This window comes from Nicotiana attenuata, unplaced genomic scaffold (assembly GCF_001879085.1).
Source record: "Nicotiana attenuata strain UT unplaced genomic scaffold, NIATTr2, whole genome shotgun sequence".
NCBI lineage: Eukaryota > Viridiplantae > Streptophyta > Magnoliopsida > Solanales > Solanaceae > Nicotiana > Nicotiana attenuata.
In genome coordinates this window covers 70,367-84,798 of record NW_017672221.1, presented here as the reverse complement: position 1 = coordinate 84,798, position 14,432 = coordinate 70,367, and positions in this window count along the sequence as shown.

Sequence of the window (14,432 nt, the reverse complement as noted above, 5' to 3'; positions counted from 1 at the left end):
TAGGTCCGTAATGTCAAATATGACTTGTGTGCAAAATTTGAGGTCAATCGGACGTGATTTGACAGGTTTAAGCATCGAAAGTAGAAGTTGGAAGTTCTAAAGTTCATAAAGCTTGGATTGGGGGTTGATTCATGATTTTAGCGTTGTTTGATGTGATTTGAGACCTCGAGCAAGTCCGTAATGTGTTTTGGGATTGGTTGGTATGATTGGTTGGGGTCCCGGGGGGCCTCGGGTGGATTCCGGGTGGTTAACGGATCGAAAAATGGAATTTGGAAGACTTGAGGTTGCTGCTTCTGTCATAACCGCATCATGAGGTTCTTGGACCGCAGAAGCGGGACCGTAGATGCGGTCGAAATCTCGCAGAAGCGGAAGGGGCCAGGCCCAAGGTAACCGCACAAGCGGCCCAGGGACCACAGAAGCGGTTCCGCTTAAGCGGCCCCCAGACCGCAGAAGCAGTCAAGGTCCCCTTGCCCAAAGCCGCAGAAGCGGCCAAAAGTCGCAGAAGCGACATCCGCAGAAGCGGAAAATGCACCGCAGGTGCGAAAATCGCTGATGGCAGAGGGGTTGTTTTAAAGTCGGATTTTGTTCATTTCACCCATTTTCTTCACTTCATTTGGCAATTTTTAGAGAGCTTCAAAGGGGGATTTCGTCATCTATGTCAAGGTAAGTTACTCCTACTCATTTCCAAGTTAAATACAAGATTATATCATGGATTTAGGCATGAAAATTGTGGGAAAATTGGTATTTTTAGATGAAGACCTAGAAATTTTATAAATTGGAATTTAGCCCCGAATTTGAGCATGGAATTAGGAGTAAATTGTATATTTGAGCTGGTAAAGCCATGGGTAAGCTTTATCTTCGAAAAATTTCGGATTCCGGGCACGTGGGCCCGAGGGCATTTTGGTCATTTCACTAAGCGGAGTTGGGAATTTGTATAATTTGAATTGTTAACGAGTATTTGAGTATGTTCTCATTAGTTTGTCGTTAATTGGCTAGTTTTGGTGCAATGTGCGTCGGTTCAAGCCTTCGGAAGAATGGAGAATGCGGGTTGTGAGTCTTCAGAGCGAGGTGAGTCTCCTTTCTAACCTTGTGAGGGGGATATGTCCCCATAGGTGAATAATTGGTTATGTGCTCCTATTTGCGGGGGCTACGTACGCACGAGGTGACAAGAGTCCGTGCGTAGCTACTATTATGCTATTGTCTGGGTAGCTAGGACCCAAAAGCATGAATACTTGGATTATTTGTAAACTCTTCGATAGTTTAAATTGCTTATATCACATGGAATTTGTAAATGAATTTCTAAAGGGATTTAACCTTACTTCTTAAAATTTGTTAAAAGAGAGTTGGATATATTATGATAAACACTCCCTGATAAGTTCCTACTTGATTGATTGAGCATGTATCTCTATGTGTACCTGCGTCGCATGTATGATTCGCGAGCAGAGTATGTGTTTATTTCATGTTGACCGCGTCGCATGATTAATTCGCGAGCGAGGAAATAGATGCATCTATAGGCGCGCCGTCGACCCTCAGCAAGTGCACATTTACTTTCTGTTGGATCGGGCCGTCGCCTCGGTATGATTTGCGCATGATATCTTTTATATATTGATGCATGAGAAATCTTAAATGATGACATTGCCTTTCATGGCTTGAGATGAACTGATTAAATGAAGAAAATTAAAATCTTGAAAATCCTTTGTTAATTGTTAAAAGGTGTTTACCTGTTTTACAGCTTCGTGAATTAGAACATGCTATATGAATCCATGATTTCCTCACACATTTAGTATATTATTATTTGTCCGCTAGTGAGTGTCCAGGTTGACCATCTCGTCTCTACCTCTTCGGGGTTAGGCGGGATACTCACTGAGTACACGTTGATTACGTACTCATACTACACTTCTGTGCATTTTTGTTGCACAGGTATATTTTACATTAGATAGCAGCACGGATGATTTGGGGACAAGGTGAGCTGCATTGTTCGAGGCGACCCGCAGCTTGTGTAGTTCCCTTCCAGTACTTATTTATTTATTTCCTGTCCACTGTATTTCGGACAGACAATGTAATTTATTTTCCCCATCAGTAGTTGCTCATGCACTTGTGACACCGGGTTCTGGGATGGTTTGAATACTGTATGGACTGCTTATCATTTAAATTTGATTTGAGATTTTATTCTTTAAAAATTTCTAAATTTGAAGGAAAATCATAGATTTCAGAAGCATTAAAATGAGAATTTGATTAAGTAATTGGTTGGCTTGCCTGACAGCGGCGTCCGGCGCCATCACGACCCTTAGTGGATTTTGGGTCGTGACATAAATGATCAGAAACCACTTCAGAAATTAAGCAATAATAAAAAACACAGATGAAAACCAATGAAACAGTATTTCCTTCAGCTATTTTTCAGCTCCTTTTTGTGTGTTTTTTTTCTTTTGATTTTTCTTCTATTCAATCCTCTGTGAAACAGTAAAATTTTTTGCAGTTTTTTATATTTTTTTGGATTTTCAGCTCTCAACCTTGCCCTCTAAGGCAAGAAACAGTGCCTTTATAGGCAAGCAATTAGGGCAAGCTTCAGATTTTAATTTTGCACTTAGATCCCTGATTTTATGACTTGGTGCCCAAGTTAAACTGTCACACTTCTGAAATTCAATTCAGACCCCCCCCCCCCCCACTAGAAACTTCTAGGGGCTTCTAAATCAGTTACTAAGGTTCCTTAGGTGAATTACCCCAATTACCCGTTTCAATTACTGTTATTTACCCTTCCACTACAACCCAAATTAACCAAATGCTTTTGGGCCTCTGTAACGATGAGCTTCAATAGCCCTTTGGGCTTCAATAGCTCTTCGTTCAGTTTGGGCCGATGAATTCCTATGCAGACCAAAAATGACTCCACTTCCTAATTTTAGACACAAAAGCAGAAATGAAAATAAATAAATAAAACAAAGCAAACGAAAACTAGCAACTACAAAACCGAAGATTACTGAAAATTACACTGAAATGACTCAATCTTAAACATGTGAACATGACAATTCCTAAATAATAACCATGGGAAAGAAAAGAGAGGAAACAGAAGGGGGACGATGATGAGAAACAAGAAGAACGAGAGGAGAATAGGAATACCTAAATATGCAGGCAGACGGGTCTTTCACAAACCTCAAACGGACTTTGATTTGACCCGAAATTGGCATCAATCGAGTGTTCTTGCCGAGAACAAACGACCAATAAATCCAGCCCAAATCATTCTCTGAAACTCGTAGATTTGGGGAGGTCTTACCTTTTCTTCTTTTCCTTCTTTTAAATCTGGAATTGACCCGACTTGGTGGGGATTCGAGGGTACGTGACTATGAGCTCATCTTCCATGGGGTGTGGAGGTTGTGGAGGAAAAGTCTGGGGTCGATTGGGGCCATGCCGCCGCCGGAGACGCCTCAGGGATTATAGGGCGGCGGGCTCTCTAGGGTTTGGCTCAAAGACGAAGGAGATTGGGGAATGTTTGAATCCTAGGTTGTTTGGACAGTATTATACGAATTTCGTTGAAGCCTTCCTAACCGTTGGATGAGGGAAGACGGATGGCCATGATCCCTTTAACATTACCAAACTCAGAACGACAAACGTTCTGCTTAGAGGAAAGGGGGGGGGGGGAATTTGGGCCGGGTTTGGGGCAGACCTGGGCGGGTAATTGAGGGTTTTGGGAGAGATCCGTTTGGGCTTTGGGTATTAAACTAGACATGGCCCAAAATCTCTCTTCTATTCAATTCTTTCCAATTTCTCCTATTTCTATTTTAATTCCTTTTCTTCCCTTTTTTTCAAAATTAAACTAAAAATCAAAGTTAAATCCTAAAATCAAATTAACCTGAAAAAATACTAATTAAACCTAAATAAAAATTAACACAAATAACGAACTAAAAGAAAATTAACTCGAAATCAAAGTTAAAATCAAAAGGTGCAAATTAAACTATTTTTCCTGATTTTCTTTTATAGAATAACTTGATTACTAATTAATCCCTAAAATGCCAAATTAATTCCTAAATGCACATGCAACACATTTTTTGTATTTTTTTTACTAATTAAAATGCACAAACCGAAATGCAAACAATTAACGGAAAATGCCACGAAAATCCACAAAATTGCAAACACTGAAAGCAATTATTTTGTTTTGAGTTTATGGGAGTAATTCATATAGGGTAAAAATCACGTGCTCACACCGCAAAACTGTACGTTGCTACGATTGTAACAATTCCCGTTGGAATTGTTTTGGTGCAAGATTTTCGTTGGACCCTTTATGGATTAAGTATAGCTTCTGTTCTTTAATTGCTTTGAACTAGGAAGAAGGACTAATTCTATGACAAAGGCGTTCTGGTGGTTGTCCAAAATGAAAGTGAAAACAAGACTTTAGTAGTAAGTTTTTAGTTATTAAATTCCTATCTTAGAAACACCTAATGATAAGATGACTAGAGTCATCCTCTTAGCTTGGTGGCTTTCTGCCACGTTTCTTGAGTAAATTTACTAAGTTTTTACCCACTTATTAGTTAATTGGGTAATGTCCGTTATCCGGTAATTAACCAATTACCCGCATAATTTAAAAATTGCCTCAAATTATTTAAAATACTACGCTCTTTTAACATACCTTGTACACCTTACTAGCATGGTCATGTAGTACCTTGTATGGCACTAGTCCATAGATACCGGGTATTTTAGCTCGGGCCGTATTTCACCCCAAAATGCCAAACTTTGACGAGAATTCATTTTCTTTGACTTGCTTCCCCTTTCACCTTCACGAATTTACTCATCACTTGTAAAATAGCATAATCCTTATAACCTCCAAATAATCCTTTACTTGGACTGATGTCAATTACCTTACGACAAATTCAACGTACAATACTATAGGGTGTAACATCGTCGTAACTTAATACTGCGAAGCGTAATATCATCGTAATATTGCGGGGTGTAACAGATTTGACTTATAAGGAGGAGTCGTGGCTATTCTAGCCCGGCAGGTCCGACAGTTGAGGTCAAAGAGTTATCCTTCAATTCGAGTGTAGTGGAAGCGGTCAGCCGGATGAGGCAACCACTTGGGAGTCCGAGTCGGACATGCGGAGTAGATATCCACTTTTCTACCAATCCAAGTGCTTTTCTATGTCCGTTCGAGGATGAATGGTTGTTTTAGAGGTGGAGAATGTGATGACCGATAGGTCATCTTTAGTTTTGAACCTTAATTATATGTTTCAAAACCTCAAATAGCTCCTTTTTGCCTTCTTTGATTTGTGTGCGCAGTCTGTGTCCTTTTCCGGAAGGCTTTTATGTGAAATACTTAATAAAATGTAAATTCGTGCCTTAAAAATCTATTTGAGTTGACTTCGGTCAACGTTTTGAGCAAATAGACTTGAATATGTGTTTGATGGTCCCGGTGGGTTCGTATCGTAACTTGGACTTGGTAGTATGCCCGGAATCGAATTCGGAGGTCCCTAGCTCGAGTTATCGCATTTTCTCAAAATTTAGAAGTTTAAAGAATTTAAAGATTTGACCAAAGTTTAACTTTATTGCTACCGGGTCCGAATTTTGGTTCCGGAGCTTGGTAGAAGTTCATTACTATATTTATGACTTGTCTGCAAAGTTTTGGTGCAAAACGGAGTTGAATTGACGTATTGGGACGTCCGGTTGCTAAAATAGAAATGCTTAAGTTTCATTGAAAATTTCATTTGATTTGGTGTTCGATTCGTAGTTCTAGGTGTTATTTTGATATTTTGATCACGCGAGCGAGTTTGTATGATGTTTTTGGACTTGTGTGCATGTTTGGCTTGGAGCCCCGAGGGCTCGGGTGAGTTTCGAATAGGCTACAAAATGAATTTGGACTTAGAATCATAACTGATGCCTTTCTGCTTATGGTTTCTATTGCAGATCGCATTTACGATATCTGGCTCGCATTTGCGAACAAAGCATCACATTTGCGATCCTGGGCAGGCTGGGGGATCCTCGCATTTTCTAGGTAAATTTCGCATTTGCAAACTTGCCGTTTCCAATTTTGCGTAGGCAGAGTCGCATTTGCGACTCAGTATTTTTCTATCAATCTTCGCAATTGCGAAGAAAAGGTTCGCATTCGCCAGGCTTGGGGGTTCGCATTTGCGACCAATTCATTGCATTTGTGATAACTGGGCTTCTGAGAGGAGTTCGCAATTACGACCTCTTTCTCGCAATTGCGATGTTCGCAATTGCAAGCAAGATATTACAATTGCGACATCTGCAGCTGGGTAAAAGCTGAGTTAGACGGGATTTTTCTCACTCTTCCAAATTTCAACCCTAAAAACCTTAGAGTCAATTTTTCCAAGAGCTCGTCTTCCCCAATTCATTGGTAAGTGACGCTAACCTATTTTCTTTCAATTACCCATTACATTTCATAAGATTTCAACCTTAAATCTAGGATTTTCATGCAAGAAATTGAGGGATTTGGGTAGAATTAGAAATTTTATAAATTATAATTTAGACCTCAAAATTGAGGTCGAATTTCAAAATAAATTACATAACAGGTCTCGGGGATAAATGGGTAATCTGATTTTGGTTCGAATTTCGGATTTGGACAAAGCGAGCACGAGAGTTGACTTTTTCAATAATGACCTAAATTTATCTTCTTTCCTTCGTGGGTAGTTCCTAAGGCTTATTTTGAATCGTTTGGTTAATATTTTCTAGATTTGGTTGGTTCGAAAGCTTGTTCGAAAGGTAAGGCCGTGGTTGAGCTTTGAGTCCATTTTGGAGTAAGGTAAGTGTCGTGGTTAACCTTGACTTGAGGGATTAAGACTTGTTTGCCTATTTGCTACTTGTTTAAATGTTTGGATACAACGTATATATGAGGTGATAAGTACTTATGCGTTGTTGTTGGGTTAAAGCATGCAGGTGGGACTTGTTTCTTGTAATTTATTTTCTTATTTGATTATGGTATCCATGCTTAGACTAGTTTATTACTTAATTGATCGTTCTTTCCGCATTTATGAACTATTTGTAATAATTGAGTATTTTTGGAAGTTAAGGTTTGGTATTGTGGAACCATTGTTGACGTAAGGTTTATTCTTGCTTATTTTATCTCCCAAATGTTATATATTCATTGCTACATGGTAAGGAAGATTGTTAAAGCACGAAGGGTGATGTCGTGACAATTATTGTTTCATTTATTGATTAATACATAATGAAGAAGAGAGTTAAAGCACGGAGGGTGATGCTATGCCGTATTTATCATTTTATGACAAAATTGAGAGTAAAATCACGAAGTGTGATGTCGTGCTGTATTTATCGTTTCATGACGAAATTGAGAGTAAAAGCACGAAGGCTGATGTCGTGCCATTATTATTGTTTCATGGTGAGACTGAGAGTAAAAGCACGATGGGTGATGCCGTGCAGTCTTTATTCATTATGTTTATCCGTTTTCATTGGTCGGAGATTTACTTGATTGTCTTATGTTGACATTCTTGTTATAGCTATCGTACCATGTTCCTTTTCGCATGTCCTCTCCCAAATCGTACGTGTTTAATCTCTATTCGTTGTTATGTTGCATATATATCCTCTTTTGTAAAAGTTTAATTACGTGGGTGTCCTGTCATAGCCTCGTCACTATCTCGTCGAGGTTAGGCTCGACACTTGCGGAGTACATTGGGTCGGTTGTACTCATACTGTACTCTGCACTTCTTGTGTAGATTTTGGTACTGGTCCCAGCTGTACGTGAGGTGCTTCAGCTTGGATTAGCTTATTTGGAGACTCGAGGTAGATCTGCTGGCGTCCGCAGACCTTGAAGTCCCCATCCTTTTTCCTTATTTACTGTTCGTTTCATTCGAGACAGTTGTATTTATTTCAGACTCTATGTGTAGAACCTCTAGAAGCTCGTGTACTAGTGACTCTACATCCGGGTTGTACTCAGATATTGTGTTATTATGCTACTCCCTACTTTATTTTGGTTTCATTTGTGTTTAATTGGTTAAATTGTTCGAAGTTTTTAAAATTGACAAAAGAATTATTCTAACGTTGGCTTGCCTAGCGAGTGAAATGTTAGGCGCATCATGGTCCCGAAGGTGAGAATTGCGGGTCGTGACAGTATCTAACCCTTCAATCTACTTATACAAACTCATATAGTATATATTAACAACGTATTATAACCGATTAAGAGTTTTTTGAGCCAAATTGCGGAAGATTGCCGATTTTAAAAAGTATTTTTGCCAAATGGCTATAAAGTACTTTTGGAGAGTAAAAATTTGTGTTGCCCAATCCGCGGTAGTAGCCAGTTCAAGGAAGTGAAACTAAGACAGGAAACTTCTTTTTTTTTTTTTACTTTTAAGTAAGTAAGACCCTGTCCCCACTAATTGAGAAGTGCTCTCTACAATATTTGATAAACCAATCGTGTTTGGCTAATCTTTATAAAAGTTGCTTTTTGAATATCAAACTACGAAAAAGATTAATATCAAGGGTCAATTTACTATTAATATTATTTAAAAGAGAGAAACATATTCAAAAGATTTATTATAAAATAATAATTTAGTTTTTATTTTTAACTAATTAAAATATAAAATATAAAATATAAATTTAAAATATATATTACATATTATAATCAACGTAAACTATAATTTACCTAAACAGTAATATTATCCACCTGGTATACTTTTAAAAATAAATAAATTATACATTGTGAAAAAAATACTTCAATATAGTGATTAGCTTAATTATTTCAACGAGGAATGCGGGTTTTAATTTTAAAAAGAAAAGATAAAGGTGAAAAATGAGAGGATGAAAAGAAGAACCAATAGGAATGGCAAAATATCTATTTATAGCAGATAGACTATTTGAAAGAAAAGGAGGAGAAAGAGAATAATACGGCAAAAACAAAAAGAGAAGGAAAAGGGATGATAAAAATAAAAATAAAAATAAAAAAAATAAATTAATAAGGGATAATTTGAGATATAAATTTATGGTAAAGATATTTTTTCCTTAAAAAAAAGTTCTACTTATGTTTCTGCTTCTTGAAAGAAACAAAAATTTGTTGATTTTTCCCAAAAGCAAAACAAATGCTTCTACTTCTTCTGCTTAAACACACTTCTCACGGCCAAACATTTTAAATTTATTAAACAGTAATTTTTTCTGGAGGAAGAATTGGGAGGGGGGGTGCTTTTGCACACCGAGAAGCCTGGCCGAATAAGCTATAAATCAATAAAGTATCTAGGTCTAGTTCCCAAGGTTTTCAAAAAAATAAATAAATTATATTCTTCTATTGAAGTCCGATTCGTGATTTTCAACTCCAATTCGTTCATTATATATTAGTCTAGATGCTTTTTTTAGAAATCCCGAATGATATCGTTCGTTTAAATTCAATACTATTTATCTTCTTCCTCAATTTAACTCTGACTTGAACATAACTCATTTTAAGACATTGCATAGAACTTCATTAAAATAGTAATTTCTACTTCATATCATACCATCCAAATATTCAATAGTCAATCCATAATTATATTCAAAAAACAGGGCGAAGAAATTAGCTCTTCCAAACTAAGCCCTAAGTTGAGCTACGTTCTTGTGAGTGTTGTTGAAGTTCTTGTTGATATAGAATTAATCAAATATATAATAATATTGATGTAAATGTTAACTAACTCTAATTAACATAATAATAATTTTGTAGGAATTTACCTTGAAGTTTTCCAAGAAGAGGTTGGCCGGCATGCACCCTGGTTGACCAAAAACAAAGACATGCACTCTCACTGTTTGCTTCCAATAAAACTTTTTAAAGCAAAGTATTATAGCTCTTGGAATGAGCTTTGGTTGGCTTTTAAACGAAATGCTAACCTTTTGCTCTTTGTTTGTCGGCTGTGATACTTATTATATTGCAGGGCCAGATTTTAATTACTTGCTTTTTAAAGCTAGGCATGTCCCATAAAATAAATGGCGTTTAGTGGTTACTTGGTGCCAGCTTACTGCCCAAACTATTATGCATTATGTGAAAGACATCACTTTCATGTTCTATTTTTTTTCTCCCTTTTATTTCCACGTAATTAAATATTCATACTCATGTACCTTCTTACCATGTTACACATGTATTAACATGTTTCCTTCTCTATCGTCATTGTTGACACACAAAATGATATTTCTAAACGCACGCGTTAAAGTATCAAGCTTAATTGAATACTAAACTAATTTATTAATTAATTATTCAACTTAATTAATTGATTAAATAATTAATTAAGACTAAAGATGCACAAAGTAAATAAATTTTTTTTGGTATAAAAAATTAATTAAAAATGCTAACACAACAAGAAAAATACTTTAAATTGAAACAAAATTGGTAAAAAGCTGTTTCCTTTGAGAGAATTGAAGAGATACAAAAATTAGGTATCCATAAACTCCACCCACCCCCACAAGGTTGTTAATCCAGTTCATCCTCAAGATCTATCGTTGAGTTATAATTATTATGACTATAGGGAAATGCAATAATTGTGTCCTTTTTTTTTCTCTTTTGTTTTGGTCAAGATTGTAACTCAAGTTAGGCGAGGAAAATGTCAAAACTTTGGTCATATTAAAGTATTTGAGCATTTTGTTTAGGTTTATGGATTATCGATTTATAAATATGCCAAATAAATGACGGAACAATAAGATATCTATTATTAGTTAATCAATTAACAATCGCTAACGGAACAATTATTGATTTAGCATATATGAGCTAGAAGCTTATATATTTTTTTTCAAACGCCTACAATAGAATTAATTTAAAAGGAAACCTATGATACTACAAGTATATAGTAGTATGTAGTTGCAAGATTTTAAGTCCTCCAAGTCTGAAGAAATTGACAATGTAGGCAATTATGTACCAGATAATTTGTTATAGCCACACATTATATTTTTCAAAACTTATATAAAAAACAAAATATATTATGATGATGATTCACCAGATCTCTTCAATTTCACTGAATTATTGCTTTGTCAATACAGCCTTAGTCTCTTTCTACTAGTTATGATTATTGATCAAAACCAGCAACTAGTGGGATGGAGCTGATAAAGAATTACTGTACGTAGAAACTTAAGTGCACCCTCTAACAGTTGCCGCCTTTCTCTAAAGATGAGTTAAATACTCGATATGTATACGATCATGGTATTTGAGACGATGGTGAAAGTCATGTAATTTTCATGTTACAAAGCAAAGTTGTATGACTTTAATGAAAAAAAAGACATAGGTGTGTGACTTTTTATGAAATATATCTATTCACAATGAATATGTCACAAATCCATAACACTATGAATTTTTAAACTATTTATGATCACAAAGATTAAATATTATCCAACATTACTCCATTTGAAACTAATCCTTTGACGCTGAACCTTCCTAAAATAATAGGTATGTGGTTACGTGGTGTTAATTAGCATTCATATAGGTTGTATGCTCCTCATGTTACCCCTAGTGTAAAAAGTAGGAAAGATTATTTGAGGCGAAGTAAAATTTACGGGTTCAAAATTTTAATTTTTTTTTAAATTACTAGATTTTAAACTGATAATTTACACTTTATATATATTCAATAAATTTCTTAAAATAAAAATAAAGTGTGGACCAAAGTGTAATGACCCGACTGGTCGTTTTGAGTATCTGCACTTCGCTCGGTATTTTGAGGGCTCGAGTATCTCCGCATGATGTATTATGACTTGCGCAAATCGTCAGTATTGGTTGTCAAGTTATCCGGAATCGATTTGGAAGAATGAACTTCAAGATTTAAGCTCTAAGTTGGAAGAGTTGACCAAGTTTGACTTTTTAGCATTTGACCTCGGAATGGAGTTTCGTCAGCTCCGTTGGCTGATTTTGGACTTAGGAGCGCATCCGGATTGTAATTTGGAGGTCCGTAGTCGAATTAGTCTTGAATTGGCGAAAGTTGAATTTTTGAAAAGTTTGACCGAGAGTGGACTTTTTGAAAATCGGGGTTGGATTCCGATTTCGGAAGTTGGAGTAGGTCCGTAATGTCAAATATGACTTGTGTGCAAATTTTGAGGCTAATAGGAGGTGATTTGATAGGTTTCGGCATTGGTTGTAGAAGTTGAAGTTTCAAAGTTCATTAATTTTGACTTGAGGTGCGGTTCGACGTTTCGAGGTTGTTATGCGTGATTTGAAGCTTCGAGTAGGTTCGTTTCCTCATATGGATCTTGTCTGCAAAATTTGGCGCCATTTGGAGTTGATTTAATACGGTTCGGACGCTTAGTTGCGATTCTAGAAATTCTTGAAGTATACTTTGATCTTCATGTGTTTTGGCGTCTGATTCGTGGTTTTAGAGGTTATTTTGATGATTTAATCGCTCGAGCGAGTTCGTGTTTTGTTTCTGGACCTGGGAGCACGGCTGGTTTGGAACCTCGGGGGCTTGTGTGAGTTTCGGATTGGCTTCGGAATAATTTTCATGATTTTTGAGTGTTGGTACTGGTGTCATCGCATTTGCGATGTTTTTGTCGCAAATGCGACTATCGCAATTGCGAAGCAGCCTCTCATATGCGAAGCTGGGCTGCTGGTAAAGGACTCGCATTTGCGGACTCAGTATCACATTTGCGATAAAGGCTTAAGCTGGGTTAGTTCGCATTTGCGACCAACTGGTCGCTTTTGTGGAGGTCCAGTGTTCGCATTTGCGACCTTTTTGGTCACATTTGCGAAGGCAGCAGAGAATTTCAATCTTCGCTTTTGTGACAAGTTGTTCGCATTTGCGGGGTTCGCACTGCAAATGCGACATCTGCAGCCTGCATATAGCTGAGAATTCCGAGACTTAGCTTCATTTTGTTATATTTTGAACCCTAGCTTCGATGAGAGGCGATTTTGTGAAGGGATTTTCATATCAAATCATTGGGTAAGTACCTCTAATCAATTCTCAACTATATTTCATGATTATACATAAGATTTAAAATCAAATTCATGAGAAATCTAGGGAAAAATTTGGGAATTTCGTCAAAGTTTTAAAAAATTAAAATTTAGGATTTGAGAGTCGAATAGGACTCGTATTTGGAAACAAAACACATATTTGGACTCGTGAGGCTATGGGTAGTCAAGACCTACCCTTGGACCCAAGTTTTGACCGGCCGAGCCCGGGGGTTGACTTTTGTTGACTTTTAGAAATGGTATAAAAATCACAACTTTATTAATTGAAATTATTTTATCTTGCATTGTGTGATGTATTCAAGTCGTTTTTGGATAGATTGAGCCGAGCGGAGGTAAATTTTTAAAGGAAAAAAGCTAAATTGAATATTGAGTTAGCCGAATTGAGGCAAGTGTCTTGCCTAACTTTGTTGAGGGAATTTTTCCTACTATTTGACATTGTTTGCTACATGCGGGGGTGATACATATATGAGGTGACAAACGTATATATATGTGCCAGGGTTAATCATGCTCGGGGGTAAATTGTGTTATAATTGTGTCTTGTAGAATTACGTGTCCTTCTTGCGTCATGCCTTACTTGACCCCTAGATACTAAGAACATAGTATTAAATGTTAGAAATCAAGACTTAGCTTATTACAACTTGATCAAATTTGATAGAATTCTGAGAATACATTGATGTGTCTAATTCGGTCATCACTATGCGTAGTCATTAATCATTGCTACAGCCGATATTCTTGAGATACTAGATTCTATACTCGTGTTATAAATCATTTGTGAGATTTGTTGAAAGACTTGAATAATACGGTCCTTGAAGGTTTATTGAACTATTGTTGGCATTGGAAAGTTTTATTGGGATTCGTTTAGAATATCCATTTAACCACTCTGCTTGATGTTATTTATGCTTCCGGCCTTGTTTGTCATTGATATATATATGCTTGGTAAGGAAGAGTGTAAAGCACGAAGGGTGATGTCCTGCCATTGTATATACATTATCATGTGAGGAAGAGTGTAAAGCACAAAGGGTGATGCCGTGCCATATGATTATTGAGAGTAAAAGCACGAAGGGTGATGCCATGCAATATTATTGAGAGTAAAAGCACGAAGGGTGATGCCGTGACACATTATTGAGAGTAAAAGCACGAAGGGTGATGTCGTGCCATATCATTTGAGAGTAAAAGCACGAAGGGTGATGCCGTGCCATTTCATTTATATTGTTATGCTTTTGTATTATCTTGAGACCATGGCACGATGGGTGTTTCCGTGCAGGCGAGGATGAGGGACATGCATTATGTTGTGATATCTGTTTTCTGTGTATACGTTCATGTCTTTACCTTGAGCTGTTATTGTCGTAATTATAGATCTGATGTGACTTGTTTCTATTGTTCTGTCATTGATCTCTATCTTAATTGTTGTTGTGTCGCTCATACCTCCTACTTACTTAACTTGCAAATACCATGCCTATTTCCCGCTTTTATAATTACACTCATGTCGTATCTATTCTGTTGCACTTTAGTATAAGCCCTTTTTCTATGATAGTCATTCATACCTCTACTTGTTAACTTGTAAAGATCATGTGTT